The 10,644-nt window shown below is 42.5% G+C and overlaps 1 long non-coding RNA gene across 1 annotated transcript; it reads left to right on the top strand.

The window, feature by feature from the left end:
* The first annotated feature begins 891 nt into the window (after nt 1–891).
* LOC127472117 (uncharacterized) lies at nt 892–4,533 on the top strand. The gene is made up of 3 exons (XR_007904876.1): nt 892–976; nt 3,903–3,944; nt 4,278–4,533. It is a non-coding gene; the product is annotated as an uncharacterized LOC127472117 (long non-coding RNA).
* Nucleotides 4,534–10,644: the final 6,111 nt, after the last annotated feature.

Consider the following 10,644-nt stretch of genomic DNA (forward strand, 5'->3'; position numbering starts at 1 on the left):
AGCAGAAGACCAATAAAAACAGAGGAGGACAATTAAGGAAGGGTTTCATTTCTTTTTTTTTTTTTTTTGAGGGCGGGGAATTGGTGGGATTTCTTTAGCCACTGAAAGGCTACAGTGCTCCTCAGGCTGAAGGTGTAGGGATGAGAAAAAAACAAAGAAACAGGTAAGAAGTCATTGACTTCCAAAATGTGCAGTGTTTGGCTGCAACATTGGTTTCAGGTACTACTCTCATTGAGATGCCAAGCAAAACTGTAGCTGACAGGGGTAAAACCTAGTTCTGTTTATTACTCTAAGAAGTCATTTAAGAAGTCAATTTTTTTTATCCTGTTATTTTGAAAGAATAGTCTTTGATCCAGGCCACAGAGTGGTTTCTCCACTTGATTTTGGGATGTCACTGCTGCCATGCAAACAGGCATAGCAAAGGGCGTATTTCCTGATAGGATTGTTCCTGAGCTTTTAAAGAAAAGGCCTCAAACTTTACAACAGAATCTGCATGACCCACACAAAGTTCCACCAAAAAAAGGACCAGCTTCCATTTTAGGGTTTCTTTTTTCAGCATCTGTTAATCTAACACACGGTGTTGTTAAAGGCTATCACAACCAAATTTGCCTGTTTGTGGCAGAAGGGAGAAAGATTCACCTGAAGGCAAAATCCAATTAGGGAACTGGAACAGGGGAGCAGGGAGGAGGGGCTTCATTCAGATGGTTCCTAAGCTGCCTCCGTTTCTACCTTTTTCTAGCAGTGGGAACACAATGAGAAGCACCCACTTAGTTGTTTTCAGGGCAGCAGCTAATTGGCTACTAGTTTGAATTTACTTAACCAAAATAAGAGGTCAACAGTCTACCATTCTTCCCCTGTTCCATTGTACCTGCTTTGCTGAGCTGGTCTTGTTATGCAACATCAGGGGTGCACATCAAAGTCTAATTGTATTTTCTTTTCTGTCCCTTCTCATAAGCATTGATGAAGCTTCTTGAAGGTGAGTTGACGTTTTACAGTCAATCATAGAATTGTCCTAAATGGAATGGTTATTTTTTGTATGTCTTTTCCAAGAAGCTCAAGCAGCAGGGATTGAAACTGCACTTAATGAAAAGCAAAGGACAGTGTTAAAGCCTCTGGCCAGTGTCTTAGAGAATGAATCCAATCTCTGTCTGATAGCCACTATCAAACACAGTGGAAAATCCCTGCAATCAAAGTTTTGGATGAATATGTATGCAGAAAAGGACTTTAATTTGGTGACACTTTCTGTAATTTTAATTGATTAGTGCTAGATTATTGTTACATGGACACTGGAGTTGCAGAGATCCTTGTTGTATTCAGTTTCTGAGAGTTAAAAAGCGAACAGCATTTCTTGGGCCTTTGGATGTTATCGACCAGGCCCTTAAAAATTGATCTCTTTTGAACTTGGACAATATAACCCCATTTTCAAGTTACCTTAACTCAGGAGGGAGATGATGACTTCTAAGGAGACACTGCTTCGAGTCTTTTTATACTTTCCAAGGACTGCTCTTAACAATACTCATTTGATAGAAACTGCCTTTGAGTGGGGAGGTTTGGTTTAATACAGACAAAAAGAGTGCAACAGTTTAGCATCATATAATAACAAAGAAACACAGCAGCTCTGGAATGTGCAGTTTGAGATTTAAGCACCTCTTCCATCCCTTCTGGAACTTTCTGAACAAAGCACTCTGTGTTTTGCCAAGCCTTTTTGTTATGTATGTGCTATGTCACCATGCTCCTTGGAAACTTGACTGCAGTCCTCTCTCCCCTATCACACAGCAATTGTTGCATTCCTTACCATAGGATCACAGCAGACATTCTCAGTAAGAATGGGGTGAGGGACCTTCCCTTTTTAGGGCAGACTTATTCACAGGTAGTGTAACTCTATGGAATGTATGACACTGAGAATCTCTCAGGCCACCTTTTCAGATGTTCATAGGGTGAATAGTGTTTGGAACCCTTCAGCTTTAATATTTAGGAAACTACTTTGATTAAGATTGCCTTTCACACAGCTGAAAAAGGTCCATTTAAAATAGGAACCATTACAGACTACTTAAAATAATACATTTGAAGGATAGTTCCAGAGAGAGTGAGAGGGAATAAGAGATCCAACTTACCAAAATTAAATTACAGGATATGAACAACAAAGGAGAAATCTTGCACTAGGAAGCCAGCAACAGTCAGAAAGCTCTGTACTGAGCAGCGATGATGAAGATGAAGCAAGAGCTAATGATGTGTATGTGCCTACTATAGCATCTCAACAACAGGGATCATTGGATCAAGAAACTTAAAGTTCAAAGTACATATGCCTTATGACCCATCAAACATTGAATTTTGCTTTTTTTTAAAAAAAATTTGTATACAGACAGGACTAAGTTATATTGCTATGACCTGGCTTAACTTTGAAGCCTTCACTTTCTCTACTAATTTCCCTCTTTCAATGAGGACAACATCCTGTGTTGCATGATGATCAAATGATAACCACTTTAGGAGAAAAAGGCAGCCCAAGGCAGATTTACAACCTTGCCTGTATCCTTATAGACAAGTTGGGGGGTTATGCAAGGAAGGCAGATTAGTCACAGGCCATAGCTCACAATGTATTGCATTTACTTTTCATGCCAAGGTCTGGTAGTGATGTTGGATATGGAAATACTTTCACTAGTATTGATGAGGCTTGGCATCACGAGACCAGCAGGCAGCAGCCGGGTAAATTCCAGCAAAAACTCTTACGCATCCTCTGCTTTGTCACACACTGTGTCTGTCACACACTGCCTTTCTCTCTTGGAGCAGTGGCCATTCTTCCTGAGGGAGACTTGCACATAGGCCATTGTGGAGGTTATGCTTTTATGGCCAGTTCTTGTTCAGTCCCATGAATGTAATGGAACCCTGATATGTTTGCATGTGGCATGGGGATCTTGCAGCTCATGTTGGGTGCCTGTGCAGTAAGGTCTGCAGAGAAACAGGAAAGTCCTGCTGCAGGGGTACTCCATTTGGATAAGAAAGGTGCAATACATTAAGCTAATCAAATGAAATCAGGTGTCCATGTGACTAGGGAAGATGAAGATCATGAGAATTGTGACACAGAGTGTTTTTAAAGTGGGGAGTTTTGCGGAGGGGAGGGAGGGAAATGTAGGTTAAAATAAAACTTATATGTTTTGAGTCTTTTGGATTACTGAAAGGCAGTATAGCAGAGAACTTGAATTGGGAACTTTAAGGTGTCAGGTCTTAAATATACCACCTAAAGGGTTTCTACTATTCTAAACCACAGTGCATTTTGCTAATGGATTTATAGATGTTTAAATTTTTGTTTTTAAATATATTGGTGAACAAATCCCACCCTTTGGTTAATATGAAAAAGGAATATTTTGTTCCTTCAGTCTCAAGCTTCTCTGTTACAGAATGCACCTTCCCGCTCTGTTTAGGTGAGGCTGAAAGAGCTCAGTGCTGCAGCATTCAGCATTGACCAAAGGGTCCTTCCTGAGGCTGGAACTTGCCAGAGCTGTCTGCAGTGTTACTCTGTAGTGTCAGACCGCATTCCCTTCTGGAACAAGGACAGCTCGATCCTTCAGTTACAAAGCTGCTACTGATGACCTGTTGGAGATTAACTCTGCCAGTACATAGACTGCCCAGTGCTGGAGACTGCTGTTACTTCAAATCCTAGAGCAGGGTGACTGACTGCATTTTCTCGCAATGAAAACTAGGACACTGTTTCCTTAAGGACAGGGAGATCTGAACTCCTCATTACATGCTGCAAACTGAGAGAGCTAAAGATACACAGGATTCATCAAAAGAAATGTATCATGGCCAGTCAGTGCAGTCACATGATTATGTGACATTTTATATATCAGTAAACCTTGATGCCCAGTGGTATTAATGGCTGCTCTTTCTGGGTCTATTCTCTCTAGGGAATGGCAACCAGCCATGAGGTGTCCGATTTTTACTCACAGGTAAGGATCCACATGTTGTCATCCTTTCTGCTTTGTGGGAGGGGGAACGGGGCAGAGGGGGAGATGCTCAACTCAGTTGGCTAATGTGGGATGTTACAGGCAGCTGGCTTGAAGCACAGACCTTGCCATGGAGCTCCAAAAAATTCCTTCTTGGTTGTGTACGCAGAGGGAGAAACCCTTGCCAAGAGGGGACTTGCAGATCTGTGGGTCCCTTATTATCCTAGGAGTGATGAACTGATTCCAGATACTCCAAGTCCTACTGGCCTGGTGCCAAAAGAGCAGCAAACTCAAATCCTTTCCTCCCAATACGGGTTGTGGTTTCCTTTCTTCCAGATTCTGTGAAATGAACAACTGTTTTTGTCAACCCACTGCTGCCATCTCTTCTACAGTCGGTGCCTCCCTGTTGCCCTTGAGACTGCCAGGACTTGCCCAACCTGCAGGACAGAACTAACTTATGATGACTATCATCCAGTTTACATGAGTACTTCTGTTTCTGAAATATAGACTCAGATGGATTTGGAGAGTTAGGTCTTAGAGGGACTTTTTTCTTCATGTATATAGTTCTTGTTGTTTACAATTCCGTTTTTCCTGAATTTAGTTATAAATAAAGTCTTAATTGATTTAAATACCACAAGTCTGTCTGCTCATCTATGTTGGACTCTGCTGAGACTTTTTTTAACAAGTGGAAATAACAGCCTTTTTTGGATCAGTCAAAAGCACTTATTCTTTTCATCACACCAAAGTCATTGATTTGGGTGGGGGGAATGCTAAAGGCATAAGCTTTGTAGTTCCTGTGGCCAGGGTGTGTTTTATGGGGAAAAGGAAACAGGTACTGCTTGGGGCATGAGGGCTTCTATTTCTTGGGACAGACTCAGATAGATATTTTGGTGCAAGTGTCCTGATTTAGGTGCCCTGAAGATTGAAAGAGCAGCAGGTTGTGCATACATCCAAAGAAAACTATCTTCTTTCAGAATAACTTGTATGTATCTAGACAGCTTGTTTATAGTCCGAGCTGCTCCTTGTTATGCCCATAGTTATGATGTTCCACTGACGACTGCCAGCTGATGACAGGAGCACTGCCAGCTTCTATGAAGCTCTGCCCCTTCTAAAAAGCCTGTAAGCTTAAGGGCAGTTGCAAGAATACAGCAGTGCAAAGTGCTGTGTTCAACATTTAGCTTGCAAAATAGAAGACACTTTAAGTAGTGAGGTAAAGACATAAAGCAACCGCCGGGGAGCGCACCACCACCATGATCATTACCATGGCTGTCATCTTCATCACCCACCACCATTTACCTTCCCCACTGCAGTGTAACTGCAGCTTTCATGGGGCACATATTGTTCGCTCCTTGTTTAGAAAGTAAATTCACGTTGATATTGCCCTGAATAGGACCAAGGCAGTATGTTTGTTAGAGCCTGACTGAAAGAGTATTCAAATTAACGGGCACTCTTCAGTTGACTTTCAGGGGCATGCAGTTGGGTGGTTCATATAGTATAAGGAGCATCCTCAGCTACTGCTACTTAAAGTCGCTGCAGCTACCTAAAGTCAATTGGGCTGTGCCAGCTTGTTCCAATAAATTCTTCTCTTTGTGTGGAGATACAGGAATAAAATGCCTTACACATAGAGAGAGCCTGTAAGGGCACATGGGAAAATACTGGAACTGTGAGGAGACAGTAAATGATTTCAACAACATTTCAGGGGGAAATAGAAAATAATACCTCCAGCTGATTACTTTCAAGCAATTGCATGCTGGCCTCTGAAAAGGTGTGATATTATTCTTTGAAGTCTTGTGCTAGTGCTGTTACACTCACTATACGCACAGGAAGTATTAGAACAGACATTTGAGAGAGTAGTTTAAAATTGGCTAACTCTAAGTTTTTCTATAAATTTTAAGAAGTCTGTCCCTTTATCTGGAGCTAACATCTTTTCAAAATTCAGATATTCATATCTAAATAACTGTTTAACATCCTATCATTCCTACCGAGGAAAAGTCAAGTCACTTTGCATGAAAACTGTATCTGCTAAGTAATAATGAAACCCAGCCCATATTTCACTCAAGGCAGCATCATGTATTTTGGGTATTCACCCAAATGGTAGCCTAATGATAGCCTAACACACCCACTTCACCAAACCAGGTGCTGCATCCTTGTGAGACTCTTACTCAGGTAAAGCACCTATTGAAATTAAAAAAAAAAAAACCTCTAGGAATTTCTGGGAATCTGCAGGGCTTTCTAAGACAGGCTCAAAACTCATTCCAGTGACTATGAGGGACACATGCACAGTCATGAATAGATGACTTAGGATCACAGAGCCTGATGTAGGACAGTGGTGGCTTTCCTCTGTCTGTCAGGGAAAGTGATGCTCTGCACTTTTGCTGGCACCACTAGTGCTGGTCTATGGGAAGAGCTACATCTTCTAACGTGGCCCAATTAATCACACATTCAGTGATAAGTTCCTGAATGCCAGCAGGATGAAAAAAGTGCATAAACAAAGCAGTCTGACACCTGCCTTACTGCTCTTTGTATTAGCAAACCAGTGTAACTTGGGGTCAGAGCAGATTACAGCAGGGAGAGCCACAAGAGCATCAATGACTTCTTCTCTTGCCCATGCAAACTACGCAGGCACAGCTTGGTTCCGATCCAGTCACTGACACGCTGGTCTAAATACACCTTATAAGGATTTCTTTAGCTTCCCAACTGTCACATGAGTGGCGTCCCATGGTGAGGAGCTGGCAGAGGAAACTGAGGCAGATGGCTTCTCAGACCCTTCCTCATCCAAAGGGCTCCAAGTTGTTGTGCTTCTTTGGAAATCTGTCTGCATTTCCATTCCCCAGCAGGGAATAAAGAAGAACATGACATCTACCACTTTATTCTCCCATGGCTGTGTCCCATGACAGCTCAAGTCTAAGGGCAAAGCACTTTCCTTTATCCCCTCCAAAAGGGAAATGTGTTCTCAGGCCTCCTTCAGCACCAATGTGTCTTGTTTCCAGCTCACACCTTCCCACTCATTTTCCTCTGCTCTTTCCACTGCTTTTCCAGCTTTGTATAAACACTTCAAAACCTGTCTTATCTCCATACACCAAGTGCACAGCAATGCCAGGACTGGCCAGAGTTAACAGCAGGAAGTTTCGAGTCCTGCACCAGATGGCTGGGAGAGTCTAGCAGCTCCTAACAGTGGGGGAAGCAGAGGAGTGACAGCCTGACATGGCAATAAGGAAATATTTTTTTGCTCCACAGCACACTTGTCTCAGCATTTGCAGAGTTGCCAGGCCATACGGTATGCTGTCAGGAGAACCAAGCTGCAGGGAGGGAAGCGGGAAGCAACCCTTCAGACTACGGGCTGGCTTCCTGCAGGGAATTTTTACTTCTTTTCTTCCCATTGCCTGCCTTGCTTTAATGCTGGCTGCGGTTGAAGCAAGGGCTTTATGAAGGAACGTTGCTGGTTCTTTCTGTATGTTACTGAGATAAAGAGTGGCAGAATTAAGTGACTGAAAATGAACTCTGGGTTTTTTTGGTTCCTCTTTTTATTTTATTATGGTTTACTTTGGAGTTGGGGTATGTTTCTGACTGCTAGGAAATGGGCTTGCTCAGGGCAGTCATTTTTTACCTTCCATTAGAACAGCTGCCAAAAGGGGGTAGCTGCTAATACCCTCTTTTTATTCAGCCTTCAGAGTCCTTAAACTGCTTCATCTCCTGCTTGATGAGACAAACTGCAGCTTGTCCACATTGCTTGAGAGTGACCTGAAATATATTTAAGCAGACCATGGTATTCTGGAAGCACTTCCTCCCCACACCACAAAGCCACCTTAAAACATTGACCCTTTGTGTTCTTGGGCTGCAGAAACATAGGAAAGGTGTGTGCACACTGTAGAACGTATAGAAAACTGAACTAGGTGGGATTCTTGCTGGCAACTCGTTAGCCACAGAAGCTCTGTGCTTCTGGCTACATGGCACCAACCAAGCAGGGGGTGCAACTTGGCACTGTCTGAGCTGAGCTGCTGGACGCTGCTTGTTCAGGGCAACCTGGTTGTCTCCCTCCCCTCTCTACTGCAACGATGTAGCATGGATGTACCTTTGGAGGTTGCTCCTAACTTCAAGTGTTTAAAGTCACATCAGACATAGAGAAGGAGAAGGAGAATTTGCCTGCCTCTGCAGCTAATCTGGCTGCAGCTGGGTGAGGTTGTGTCTCAGCCTGCTGCAGAGCTAGAAACAAAAAGTCAGGCTCCAAAGTCCTGGCTGGTCACTGCACTCGACCAGAAGGATGAAGAACATTGAGAATACCAAAGCTTTATTTCACAAGACTGCTGACAAAGACTGTACAACACAGAAATGGACTCCCAGTAGGTTCATAAGCAAATAATGCCATAAAATGAAAGTTATTCTTTCCTACAGCGGAGCCGAGGAATCTGACAATGCATGTAACCAGATTTAATTTAGGCTTTGAAGTAAACTAGCATTTAGAGCAATTTGTATGTAGTTTTTATTGGTTTTGCAACCCTAATGTGGACTGAGCACAGATTCACCAGCATTTCAAATAAACAGGCTCTCTGCCCCAAGACAAATTCACCCAAAGTGACTGAGACCTACATAATTCAACCGATGTGCTAGGAGAACTGGAGATGTGTTCAGCTCAGGATGTGCAGTGCTGCAGCAATAACATTAGTGGTTCCAAGCTGAAAAGGTAAACAAAATGACGAAACACTTTAGGATGAGCATTAATCAAAACCTCAGGGAACCTGGGGCAGGTTCAGAGCAGGATTCATGCTCTGTATGTTAGACCCCTTCTGTCAGCCTTGGCACTGCTCCCATATAGCCATATTGTGCTATTACAGATCCTCTAACAAGGGATGTATGTCATGTAAGCACAGCCAAGAAGAACACTGCTCCCTCCCCAAATAATCATGCTTCCTCCCCAAAAAGTCATGATTTTTCTTTAAAGCTTGCCACTACATTCCTGTCTCCAGTGTGTAAGTGCCTTTTATGCCAAGCCTCACCAGTTCAGGATTGATTTTCCACCATTCCACCCCCCTCTACTACCAGGATTCCTCAGCCTGCAAAACGTAACTATGCTAAGATAACTATTCCCAGAGGGAATGCCTTCAGTCCCTGACTGTGTAGTGCAGGCAGTATGGGAGGCTCAGCATACTGGTTGAGCAAGCATTCTCTTGGCATGAAAAGATGTACTTCTACCTGGTAGAGAGGCCAGGAAAAACCAAAGACATGTAGCTCCACAGAAGTTATAGAAGCAAATGCAGTGTTCACAAACTCTAAAAACTTTTGGACAGGCAGTGGTTCCCCTACATATCTAACAAGAACAAAGGATATTTGTCTATCTTGAAACCACTTGCTTTTCTTCACCTTTCAGCATTTTGCCAGACAACTAGAGAACTTAAACAGTGTCATTTGAAAGAGGAGATTGAATCAGACCACCTTGCAAACACAGAACAGGTGGAGCAAATAGTACATGTTCAGTTTGTAACCTAGGTTAGGTTTACATTTGCATTTACAGCTGAAAACTCAACAGTTGTCCCTAAGCCATTCATGCACAGAAGAAAACAAAATGCCATCAAATACAGTATTTTCTAGGAAGCACTTACTCACATTTATTTTAAAAACAGTCTTTAAAAATGGAAACACCATAAGAATGTGAAACACGGGATATGGGGAGCTAATGCTTATTTGACATTGAAAGTGTAATTATTGTTATTTTTCTCTAGGTATTTATTACATGTTGGAAAGAATTTGTTTGCTTCTCCTTAAGTCATTGCAAAAACAAACAAGCAAAACTGGTGCTGCTATTGCAGTAACAAATATAAACAAATAAAAATACCTCATCTCATTTTAGTTAGCTAAATGAAGTTTGTGGTTAATTGTTTTTCTAATGACTTTGGACCTAAGGATGATAGCGTTTGTGGAAGGAAGGAAATCATACAGTAGATGACTGCTGTTTAAATTATTATAATGCTTGTAGCAGCAAAAAGAGCTTATCCTGTAATAGGTATACCCAAAATATGATGAGAAGGAAAAACACAGCTCTGAATGTGCTTGTCCTGCTTGCATTAGGGGTTGTGGTTGTGGCACACCGAGGTGAACTCAGGCCTTTTGCAAATGGTCCCGCTCTGTCTGGTTTTAAAGACACAGGCTGAGACATAGGGTGCTCCAGACCTGCCTGGGCATCATGGTGAGCTGATCTGTGAGCAAAGACATCTCTCTGGGTGTGTTGTAACACCAGCAGGAGCAGGGCAATGGCAGAGCACCCTCTTGCTCTCACCAAGGCCCTGAGAACAATCACAACAGACTCTGGGAGACTCAGGTCAGTTCTGGGGAGAAGGAATCATAGCCATATTATTCCACTGATACTTTTTATTCCCATCTCCAGCCCACCACCCTCATGGTCTGCTGTCCTAGGCTATCTTTTATCAGGTTTCCTCTCTCTAACTGGGATCACATCAAGCTATGGACTTAAGCCCAACTCCTTCTGATGTGTGAAGAACTGATTACTGCTATTAGTTTGTATCATACCACATGCAGCCCCCAGCTGGAAACCAAATCCCTTTTCTGCCGAGAGTTAACCAAATTAAAATGTGCTCACTTTTCCTGCATATTCTGTTTGAAACTACCTGGTCTCCTTTTGAGTGGAGCGTTTATATTTGCTGGAACGTACAAAGAGTAAGAACAATAAAAAAATAAGTCTTTGCTGCCA

This window comes from Manacus candei, unplaced genomic scaffold (genome assembly GCF_025592945.1).
Source record: "Manacus candei isolate 608988 ecotype Guabito, Panama unplaced genomic scaffold, ASM2559294v1 h1tg000028l, whole genome shotgun sequence".
Classification (NCBI taxonomy): Eukaryota; Metazoa; Chordata; class Aves; order Passeriformes; family Pipridae; genus Manacus; species Manacus candei.